This window comes from Tachypleus tridentatus, chromosome 1 (genome assembly GCF_004210375.1).
Source record: "Tachypleus tridentatus isolate NWPU-2018 chromosome 1, ASM421037v1, whole genome shotgun sequence".
NCBI classification, from domain to species: domain Eukaryota; kingdom Metazoa; phylum Arthropoda; class Merostomata; order Xiphosura; family Limulidae; genus Tachypleus; species Tachypleus tridentatus.
The window spans coordinates 87,747,721-87,760,239 of NC_134825.1; the positions used below are offsets into that span (position 1 = coordinate 87,747,721).

Consider the following 12,519-nt stretch of genomic DNA (forward strand, 5'->3'; position numbering starts at 1 on the left):
AAAAAAGTTCCAAAAGGAACGGAAAATCTATAGAAAAAAATTATCAGAAAACATGCATTAGCAACGTTTAGAATTTTAGTAAAAAAATAAATAGTTAAAAATATTTAATTTTTAGTATTTATACCTGCACTTTATTATTGTGTAATTTGTAATTAACATGTTTCTCACAAAGGATATTAATGCTATATGGGATGAAATCCGCACTACCATTATCGGGGTGAAACGTCATAATTGATCACGCTTCAGAACGCACGAAGAAATAAACATGAAGCCAAACTACCATTTGGTTGATCACGTAACTGAATGATACTGGTTTTGGAAATTTTATTCATCAGTAACCCTGGACAATGTGTTTTAGTGGACATTCACTTAATTCTTGTAATCTTAAATCAAGTTCACTGTGGTGGGTAAAAGTTGAATAAAACATTATATTTTGAACGTATCGTACACTATTACGTAGAGTCTAGTCACGTTATTTATCTTTGTCCAGAGTGACAGTGTTGGGATTCACTGAAATCAATACAACTTGGTGACGAGAAGTGAAACGAATGATTGGTTGGGCTGTATAATAATGTTTAGTATCTTAACTAACTTGTCTACTGAACAGTTAAGAAGAATAAATGAGTGGAATCAGTACTAGATATTTCAAATTAATATAAGTAAAAAGATACCATATACACAAGCTTGAAAAAAATTGGATGTTACAGAGTGGGTGCATGATATGCTGTCATAGTGTGTTATACACAGCAAACAGTTTGACAGGGGCTTGTATATCTGTATTGATAACTAATGAGACCTAACAAATAACCATAGAAACTTTACTAAGTACATTACAGAGGACAATAAGACATTTTATTACCAAAAAGTAAACTGATACTGATGTTCATTCCATCTTAGTTCCCAAAGTTCATTTTTGAATTGCAATATTTTTTCACACCTTTGTTAAACTGAGTGTTTTGTTTTCAGAATAATAATTGAAATCAACAGAAAAGATTGTTTGGTCAAGTTTTGTAGCTTAATATTCAAATAATAAAATTGTGTCTAGAAACAATTGGTAAGAAATCACATGAGTTTAAAGGAAAGGTCTGTTAAATTATGGGTCCCTAATGTGATAGCAATAAATCTACAGACTTACAACATTGAGATCAGAGGATTGAGTTCCCATGGTGGACAAAGCTTTGCTCTATAACAAAGAAACACTAGAAACAACCTGAACTCAAAAATGTGATTATTTATAATAACACTGAAAAATTAAAACTTTGGAACATCAGCACAATCTACATTGTAGAATCAAACTGATTGTTATTGATAAAACATCATGATGTTCTCTATTAAGGCTGCATTTCAGCTTTTCCATGAGACGACATACAATTTCAGAAACTCCTCAATAATCCAAATTTTAATTGTCACAGTCACTAATTGTGGTTTCAAACTCGTTACGTAGAAGTTTTTTTGTAAATAGTGATGATAAGAGGACTTGTGTTGAAGAAGTGAGTAAATAATACAAAGAATAAATTTAATGTACTTGGAAACTTAGCAGTAATATTTATATCAAACCATTGAGAATATTTGCTTTTTATTAAATATTTTTTGAAAGATCATATAAAGTACTTTTATTTAAAAGGGTGTACATTACAAAATATCTAAATCTATTTTACAAGATTGCACATAGAATAATGACATACATAAAAGTGTATATTATTTAGTTTTACTATACATAATGATCCATCTCTAAACAAATGATTTTCACATATTATCTGATGAGTGTGTTTGAGGCCATTCCAAAGCTTAATTAACATGTGGTAACTGAATTTTGTTGCCTGATGTTGTAATTCAGTATATAATGAGGTTATGGTTTGGGTCGGGTTTGTGATATGACTCACAGTTGCTAACATCCTGTTTAATGTATTTTGTTTTATTATTGATTTTATAAAAAGTGACAGTAGTGATGAGCATGGTGCTAAGAAGGGCTATAAACTTAAGTAACAGGTACAAAAGTAATATTAATTGCATTATGTCTGAACAGAAAGACCATTCTTAGAAATGAAAATCTTATGTCTGGATTCTGAAAAGATGATATGATGCACGTATGTTTGTTTAATAACATTAAACCAAATGTTTTAGACCGTATTTTAATATATGTTTGTGTGTGTGATTTGTGTGTATAATGATAGTGCTAATGTTTCTGAATTTAGCCTTGCTAAGTCTGTCTGAAAAGGATTGCAAAATGTATTTATAGAATACACATACCATTCAAAAAAATCACATTGTTAGTTTTTTGCATGATAAAACTGAAATAATTTCATTTTCTTTATGATTTATTCACAAATTTACTTAGAGGGGTATAATTACTGTATATACTAGAACACATTTGGCTCTATTCTAAAAGCTGACACAGAGATCTGAATGTGTTTATTATAAGGAATATTAGATTTTTCTTGTCACATTTAAATTGGTATTTACAAGCATGTTGTGGAATATTAGCAGTATTGCTGTATACGACTAAAACTGGATGTAATTTGCAGATTTCCAGAAAATGTTTCAAGGGTGAATAAAACATTATTAAAAGTATCAAATATTTTTATTTCTTGCTTTAGAAGTTCATATGTCATGCTCTGCCGGAGCCTACAGAATGTATACTTTTTCTCGAGATTCATGATGTGTATGTATTTCTCATATCACAACAATACAGATTGTAATGTTTAGCATCCTTGATTAACTGATGAACAACACACTACTAGTGCAAGTGGTCAAAACAGGTGACCCATTCACATGGCCTTTGGCCCCTTCCTGGAGAAAGTACTGTTTGATTATTTTAACTAACACATTAATTTTCATAAAATCTTTTAAAATCTATACAATATCCTCTTATCAAAGATGCCTTAGGTGTGAAAAAAGTCTTGCAAAAAGGGATTGAACATGAAACTTAAAGGAATGAAATCAAAATTGGAAGTCATACATGTAGCTACACTTTTTTATAATACTGATAAGAGTTTTACAGCAAATATTGATTCATTAGTTAGCTAGGCCACATTTTTTATTCATGTAACATATTAAAATAATTCCAGAAGCATTATTTGGTTAAGGATGTCCACAGTGGATTGACTCAATCGTTGTTTAGCAACATTCAGATTGATGTTTTGACCTTAGCAAGGAATACCAAGTATTACTCATTTGTGCTCAACTGCATTTTAGTCATAATATGTTTACTTAGGATTGGAATTTTTACATAGTTAGGTGAGTTTTATATAAAAAAATTACTTCTTGTCCCATGTTAGCTGTGTATTAAAAGTAGTACATTTTGTTTATAATTGAATAGTTTAAGGTTGCTTAAAAGCTGTCTAAATTTATCCTTTTTATTTTTTACATTTCCTTTGTTTATACAAATTAGCAATCAAATTATTTTCATAGAAATAAAAATATGTTATGCATGCTTTATCAGAATACAATCATACAGTACATGCACTGCAGTCAGTGTTGTTTTTAAAAGTTGAGACTACATAAAAGCAGTATAGCCCTGAAATTTTAAATGCAATTTGACTATGCAAAAATGACATACAGCAAGTTTTAATGTACATAAGTGATATTATGTATTTGTTATTTCAAACATCTTAATTGACTCATAAACATAAAACCACAAGCATCATTTAGTTTCATGTGAACCAAGAAACACCATAATTTTTTTTTCCCCATTTTATATCTTGAAAATTAAATTAAAAAGTGTTTTTGTTTCCTTCTTCAAAAATTTTATTAAATTGTTATTTCCTATACTAATTTCCTTTTTAAATATGATATCTGGGTTTTAATCATATTGAAATTTCTCAGGATTTGAGCAGTAACTGTTTGATTTGATTTAGTGTGAATATGCATTTCTTGCATTCTGAGGTTAATCCACTCCATACTCAAACTTAGTTACCATACAACATTACGTTACTCTTCTCTGTTTACAAACTTGGCTACCACCAAATAATGCCTTGCTAGTCTGTATTCAAGCTTAGTTGCTTTCCAACAACATGTTGTTAGTCTCCATACTCAAGTTTAGCTGTCATTGAACATCACGTTTATAGTGTAATATCAATACCAAGTTTTGTTTATCCAGATTTATGTCATAATTTTCTTTCAAGGAACCTTTCCTGCCATTTTTGTAAGTAAGCTTGGTGTCTGAAAAATTTAAACAGGTTTTAATACGTGTAATAAATTTGTAATTGTACTTCTGAGTTAAGCAGTGCTAAAAAGTTCCTTATACTTAAATCTTTCATTTTTCATTTTAATTCTGAAATCTTCCTAATTTATATGGACAACTGTCAAATTATTCATATTTATAAACCACCCCATCATGTGTTATTAGACAAGTTTTTATAGTTCAAGCTCATATTTAACTATAGATTAAAAAGCCCTTACACACTGACACATTGTTTAATGATGATGTTGATTTTCTTCTAACAAAACTTGTTGTTATTGTTTTGATGCAACTTGTCTTTAGTTAATGATTAAAAAATAAAAAGATTAATTTCAATTCTTATAAACTTATATGAAATTGGCTAGAAAAAGTAGAAATGGATAGACATATTGAGTAGCTAATGGCATATTTATTGAGTGGAATGAATAATGTGTCTCAGGCTGACTGGAATACTACTTGTCATCACAGTTGACAACAAGTAAATGTGTAATTTCACAACATTGTTAATATGATTAATTTGATTAATAGATCATTAATAGATTAGGATCATTGATTAATAGAAATAAAACTAGCTACCCAAAATTAAACACTTATGATCATTTAAACATTAAGAGTTTAAAAAGGTGACAAACTTGAAACTTATAGAATAGGAATTCAAAAACAAACTAGACTAAAACAATTGTCAGCTGAACTGGCTCACACCTCATGTCTCTGAACCTGATATTAAAAACTATTTAAACTTGCATCATAGTATTTTTGCAAGAAGAAGAAGGTGTAAGCATGCTTTTCTGCAGTAACAATATCTCCTGTCATTTAGAAAACCCTTTGAGACTGTAAACTTGTTGCTGGAAATGGAAGTTTGAATCAAATCATACTGTACTACATCAGAATACTCTTATTCAAGGTGATTGCTGGTAAGCTCTTATATAATTTTACTTCGTCCTCTACACAGTTAAGTAAAGAACATTTAGGATTTTGATGGAGAGCCTATTATCCTAAGCTTAGGAGAAACAGAGCCATCTTCATTAGATTCAAATTCTATTGGTGTGACTGGTAGACATCACAGTTCTTTAACAGTTTGTCCACTAACCTTTGAGAGGTCAGGTTCAAGTTTAAATTACCTCAATATATTAAGGTTAGTTCTTTAACAAAACTGTTCATGAAAAAGAGGTTTAAGGAACTACAGTGACATAACTTATTATTCCTGTACTTTACTATTCTTTAGTGGCTCAGAGAAGAATTTGAGAACTTATAATGCAACAACATGGGGTGTGATAGCCATGGTGTACATGGCTAAACACTGTGTAGCATTTATACTTGAAAACAAATAAATGCATTCTATTCCTCCATAATTAGTGTACAGTAAATCTCTATTCAGGTTTATTGGAATAAATCTTCCAAACACTCCTGCAGAATTTCTGCATGTAGTTGTGAAATCCATGTAAGCTAGATGTTAGAAGGTCTTATACTTACACTAATTTTCTGCCTGAATCAAAACTTAAATACTAAAACACTTGCTCCACAGACATATATATTTGCTTGGTTCTGTTTCTGGAGTGGAGTTATTTCATAGAAGTGGTACTGACACTAATGTAGTGTAAGAGAGGACTTGTTTTCACTAAATATGTTTAATATGAATTTCTGTTTACATAAATAATCTGAAGATTTTGGAATACTGCACTGAGATTCTGGCTTAATTAAATAGTGTAGTATTTTGTTATTCTTTGTTGCTTAGTTCTTTTATCATATCTTGCTCTATACCCCAGCATTCAGTTGCAGTGTGTACTGTGAGTCAGAAACTGACCAGTAAGTTACATATCTAAACTGTGTTCTGTAGATAAAGATTCTGTTTTATTTGTGAGTTGCATCCATTTATTTCTTTTAGTTCTGTGTGACCTTAGATATCAGGACATACATGACTAATAGTTAACCTTCCTGGACTGTGAATCTGAGAGTCATGACCCAGGATTTTTGCTGTAGAAAATAAGTGCTTCTCACTTTGCGGTCATTGGTGAAGCATAAATGTAATAATCAAATACTGCTCTCAGACAAGAGTTGTTTGTTTGTGGTGTTGAATATCTACCTTTTATCTAGTATGCAAGTTCAAAATTATGGACAGTTTTTGTTACTTTGCATGAAAATTCTAAAACAAACCTGACCAATATCAGTGCACTTTAATACCATACTTCTGTTACATTGCTGACTTGTCTGAAAGGAGCCCAAAGGATTTGCTGAAATACTGCATAGACCTCGTGATACTGGCTCATTTAAGCAACTGGTACCTGTACATTTTCTTCACATTTTACCTTTCCACCAGCCTAACACAACTACAACAAACACGTTTCTATGATTTATTTCATTTTTTCTTTTGTTGTTGTTATTAAGATTGTACCTTTTTATTTGTTGACTCCTTTGTGACAAAATTAGTTGCACTTTGAAAACTAATGAACCCATACTCTGTGGTACGATATGATAGTCATTGGACCTACCTTTTGCTCTACGGGAAATCTGTGTGCTAGACTATAGTGATATTATTAAAAATGAACTGTGACTTGTACTGGTTTTATTTATTACTGGAGTAAGAAAATTTTCAGAATTTAATTTCAAGCCTATTTGAGATCAGCCATGACACAAACAAGATTGGTTAAATTTGGATTGTAGTGATTTCAAGATCAAACTTGTACAGAAATTGGTGTTAAATCAACAATATGTGATTCTGCCCCAGTGAAAGAGAAACTGGAATTCTTAAAACTACTGAATTTTGAATAAGCACAGTGGGCATTTGTTAATTCTTCTTATATTTTGTTCTTGTGGTGTATTATAAATTAATATGATTTGATTTGTAAGCTTATAGTTTTATTATATAATGAAAAGTTAAGATTCAAGAGAAGTATACTGAAAATAGTTACAACAAAGTGTTACGTTTTTACATTGCTTAACTTAGATTTAATTTGATTGGAACTTTTATTTGAATTTAATTGGTATCGCAATGCATGGAAACTGTGTCGTTTTCGTAACATGTACTCTCCACATATTTCGATAGGTGTGTCTGTGTTTCACAGTTATGTTTGGGTAAATTTCCTCTGTACAATAAGAAGAGAAAGATACCTTCATTGAATCATAAGTTAATTGTCACGGGCACTTATGTTTAAATATGAAGCGCACTAGATACATTGGATCAATACGACTCGCAATGATACTGTCGTTTTTTGTCACTCATTCACTATTACCCTGTCGCGCGCATTCAGTCAGGCGTCCCTTTTACCTCGCCTCAATTTTACTTGAAACACAGCTGAGCATTGCCGATAGAAGCTGCATGGTGTGCGTTTGTACGAATCGACAATGATACTTATTTTTTGTTTTGCTGACATTTGTATTTAAGAAACAGTTTAGGTTGATGGAAAGAAATAAAAGCCAACTTTTGCCAATGACTTTTTATTTGTTTTCGCCTGAAGCTCGTTTGCACGTGAGTACCAGAATTTGAGACTATTACCAAGTTATTACATAGGTTTCGGATAAATTCATTAAGAATAATTCGATCAGTGTGTATATTGTATTCGGCAACTTGACATAAAGTGGCATAAGGATTACAGTTCTGTCGATGCGTACGTTGGAGTGAACACTTAAAGAATCGCACGTTTTATTTTTCAGTAGTAATCAAAAGTATCGCTTTTGTGTATACAAGCCTGTGAAATTATCGATCTCCTTCATTCCCTCTCCCCCCTTGCGGGCAATACATCATAGTAAGCATATAAAATTGAAAGTCGTTTATCGCTTCGACAAACCAAGAAATAAACCGGTTCACTGTTGTCGTCTTTACTGCATGGCCGCAAGGCGTTGTGGGAGATACGGGTTCCAACGGGCGGCCATAACAGGATCTTTATGTGCCGCATTCGATTTTGTTACGTTTCGAACTGTCGAGCACGCAAAAAGGTAAAGAAATAATTATAAAGATTTATTTAATTTAGAATTTTGTCTTTAATTTAGTAGATCTGTTTCAGTGGTATGTTTGAAGTAGATGTGCAATTTAACTTTAATGATAGGCTTTCATACGGACGGTGTATAGTACCGCATGAACACTTGCAGTAAATCGAATAATATCAAAATACTTTTGTTTATTTTTAAACAAAAATATTCATTTATTATAAATGTAATGTGCGTTATACAGATAGATCATTTCTCACTAAATAACGTTAATTATTGAATAATCATCTCATTGTGAGTTTAAAACTTCAAAAAATAATAAAGACTACAGTCTTTATACTCTCATAATAAAGTGTCAGTTCTTACTAGATGGTTATTCAATATTTCGTACATGTAGTTATAAACTTGTACACATCGACAGTAATTCTGTTGTTAGTTGTCGCCAGGCAACAGGTATAATTTTGTGATTTTTAGAATTAGAATCCATGATACTGATCTAGTTTGTAGAGCTTAAATTTATACAGTCCATTAGTAGGATTTAAAATATATTTACATATAAATCTAGTTTTTATGTATTATATGGGTTTGAGTTTTTGCTTATTTTACATCTGTGTGGCATTGGTTGAAAAGTTGTAGTTATGAGAGTAACTTTTTCTTTTTAAAAATTAAACTAGATAATCGATTTTTGAAGTAATGAAAGCTTTTTACAATGCATGAACACAAATTAATGGTTTTTCTCTTCTACATTTAAAAATGGTATACTCTTGTCAGAAATTTTAATGTGGTAAGTTTTCAAATAAAATGTGTGGTATCTACCAGTATAACCACTAATGCCAAGACTGACATTTTTACCCACCAGTGCCCTCAATAAGATGCCATTGCTGCCATGACCAAGCTGTATTATAACATCATAATTATATGTTTGCATATCTGCTGTACTTAGTTTTTGAATATGAATTATATTGCTTCATTTATTTATAGCATAGAACATTTAATTTTCATTTTATATTTTTGCTTTCACTTAGTTACATTATATACAAGTTTTTAAATTAGATAGTATTTGTAGTAAAGCTTAGAAGAATTCTTATCTGTAAATACCTCAATTACTAAATATGTTTTATAAGAGCTTTATATAGCATTCTTTGTATTTAAGGTCATTGGACAGTGATTAGTGTTATTATTTATATTTTATATTGTTTACCATATACAATTTAGGCATTATATTTAACAGGTAAGATTAATAAGATTATTTTATGCATAATGTAACTTACCTTATATATTTTTTAGTTTAAAGGTGACCAATTTGTTTCTTTTTTGTTTTTTTGCTCAGTGGTAAATTATATTCTGGTTTTATAAAGAACAAAGATAGGGTATGGTAGCTTTGATTCTGAAAGATGAAAGTCACAGAGTTGCATAAGATTGTAATCAAATGAATAAAATTTGATAGAAATAGTTCAGGCATGGTTCAAACAATATTATAGATAATTATTTATAGTACGTAGTTTACAAGACTAAACGTGTTAATACAGTTTTGAAGATCAGATATTGTCTGTTCTTTTATTTATTTATTTACCAGACATTCTTCAACCTTTCTGCTATCCCACCCTAGGTCTTATCATGACTCAGTGGTTAGCATGCTTGGTTATGGATCAATGGGTCCATTGTTGATGTTCTGTTATTGCCAGAAGAAAATGTTTTACTATTTGGGCTTATGGTTGCATATAAGAATGATGATCAGATGTCACTATTTGGTCAGTCAGAAGCAGCCCAAAAGTTGGTAATAGGTGCTGTTGATTAACTTTCTTTTCTCTAGTCTGTCACTAGAAAATTAGGAACAGCTAGAATAGATAACCCTTGAATAGTTCTTTACAAATGTCTGAAAACAAATTATACTAATATGATATTTCTTTAGCATATGTCTGAGATTAGGATATAGACTGTTTTTTCTTGCGACACACAAGTTGCATTATTAAGAAAAATAGTGAACCATATAAATATGCTGTGCAGTTTGAAAGAGCATAAAAATGCAAAATTATATAACTTTGTGACATAGTATAATTTGGTTCTTTCTGCTGTGTATAAATGTTAAATGACTTTCACTTATGTTGAAATTGTTATTATAACAAGGTTTTCCATCTTTTGATCAGTTATGTAAACTTGAATTTGTTGCATAATGTCTTGTTGACTCTTTTTACATTATTTTTATGCATATAGTCATAAACTTTCTGTTTTTCCTTTTATCTATAACAAATGTTTTGCATATAATAAGGTACTGTGAAAATGTTAATTAATGGAATATCTTTACCAGGTTTTATTTTTTGTGTAGTTGATTATTTCCTAATGTCTAGAAACAAAAGCTGTAGGTAAGCTTTTATTTGAGGAGACAGTAGACTATTTTTTCTTAAGGTTTCTAGAAAAAAAAAGATTGTTCATAACTACAAGTTCAGTAAAAATAAGTAAACATGATATATACTTAAAATACACAACTTGAAAATAAATGAAGTGCGTCTGCAAGTATGTTTTATATCCATAATGTAAAAAAAGTTTTAAAAAAGGCAGTCTGAAACTAACTTATGAAATATATAAATGTTATTGTTTCTTCTTCTTGTAGTTAATAGTAATATTTGTGTTTTATCAAAACAGTTTTATCTACTTCTAGTTAATAGTAATATTTATGTTTTATCAAAACAACCATTTGTAAGGAAGATATTTTTTGTTTGTGTTTGTATTATGTGACTGTCCAGTCTTTTTTTTATTCATTTCAATTGTTATCTAACATGTTAAAGTGAACCAAGTCAGCACAAAAAACATTCATACCTGTAGACCACAGTTTTTACTAAGTCCTCCTATTTCTACTGCAAAAACCAATTAACAACAGCCTCTTCTGGGTTAAAATGATCACACTAAATTTTAGTGACTGACATGGAAAGAGATGGTAGATGATCTATTCTTATTTGATTCTGTGTAGAAAATGCCCTTTCACATTATCCAATGAAAACTGGCAAAATCATGAGAATTTCCTTAAGGTGCAAGAAATCCTTAAATCTTTCAGTGTAAGGATACTCGGTTAACATCACCTCCCATACAGTATTGTAGGTCTTGTTAGAATTCATTCTTTATCTCCACTGAATCAGTGGAAAAAGCAAAGCTAGTTACTTCCATAACACAAGTTCATCAGTCCATTGGGCCACAAAAAATTGGAAGGAACTGAAAGTCTTTGTTTCTGGTAACACTTTATTCTACACTTCTAGTTTGGTTTTTAAACTTTCTAAAAGTCTGTTCACTTTTAGATCCAGGTGATCTGCTTTTCAGCAGCAGCTACAATGCTAGTTGCAATTTATGTTGTGCATGTAGAGGATGCTCGTAATTTTATGGTTTGAAACATTGCCTGTTATGTTTCTTCAATAGAAAACTGAGAAGTTACACAATTTAGAAACTCCTGTTAAGATTCATTTGGGAAGGGATGTGCCCTATTTTTACAACAGCAATAATTTCTTTTAGTGATGAAATGGCTTTAGGAAGAATCAGATGTTCCCTCTGTAAAACCAGAGCCTGATAAACTTAAGGATTTCCAGTAAGGAGAATAAATATAGGGTTCTCATTACTTTTTTATGCTGGGGGCATCTTTTTTAGTTGTGCCACTGACTACAGGTAGGATAGTATTCTGTTTTAAAAGATTGAGTAAAAAGTTCATGTAAAAATTGCATGTTTTTTTTCCAAAAACCACTTTAACTGATACATTTCCCTATGTGCACAAACAAACAGCTTCATGGAAGGTTTTAATCATTTATGAGTATTGAATCCACCTAAACATTTTGGTTTAACCCTTTTGCAAAGAACTCAGTATAATATACACAAGTTCATCTATACAGTTGCACTTGTTAAGTATTTACACTGTAACTTTTGATACAGCATATATATCTTCACAAAATTTGGTAGACATTTAAAAAAATTAGAAGTAGTTTATATACAACAAATCAGATTTTTTAATGAAATAACATTACTAAAGATTTGTTTGTGAAAACTGTTTCATTACTAGTCTGAGTGCAAAGTGATTTCATGTTATTATAAAAACTATTCTTTGTCTCAAAAATCTTGAATATTATTTGTGTAATCTCTTAAAACCTCCAAAATATGTTTCAAACATTTTTTTTAGTAGAACTATATTTTGTATTATTTTCTATCCTCTTTGGGATCTGTTACTTAACCAACCTTGTAAACATAAGGAAATTAGGAAATAAATATAAATTATGCTTTTTCTGTGCTAGAATGACTATATATTATAACACAAAAATGCAAGTGTTTAATCTAAGTAACTTAAGTCTTATAAAACTATACATGAATATTTATTATTTATTATTGAATTGACCTTCCAATCATGCCTACCTAACATATTACATAGCTTGCATTGATGT

The 12,519-nt window shown here is 30.4% G+C and overlaps 1 protein-coding gene across 5 annotated transcripts in view; it reads left to right on the top strand.

The window, feature by feature from the left end:
- The window catches only part of LOC143255007 (uncharacterized), a 53,000-nt gene that overhangs the window by 4,462 nt on the left and 36,019 nt on the right, over positions 1–12,519 (top strand). The window contains exon 1 of one of the 5 annotated variants that reach the window (XM_076510033.1): positions 7,456–7,646. The exons of 3 other annotated variants lie outside the window; for them this stretch is intronic. The gene's annotated coding sequence lies outside the window, so the exon portion shown is untranslated. One more of the 5 variants, XM_076510005.1, reaches the window with a different exon arrangement.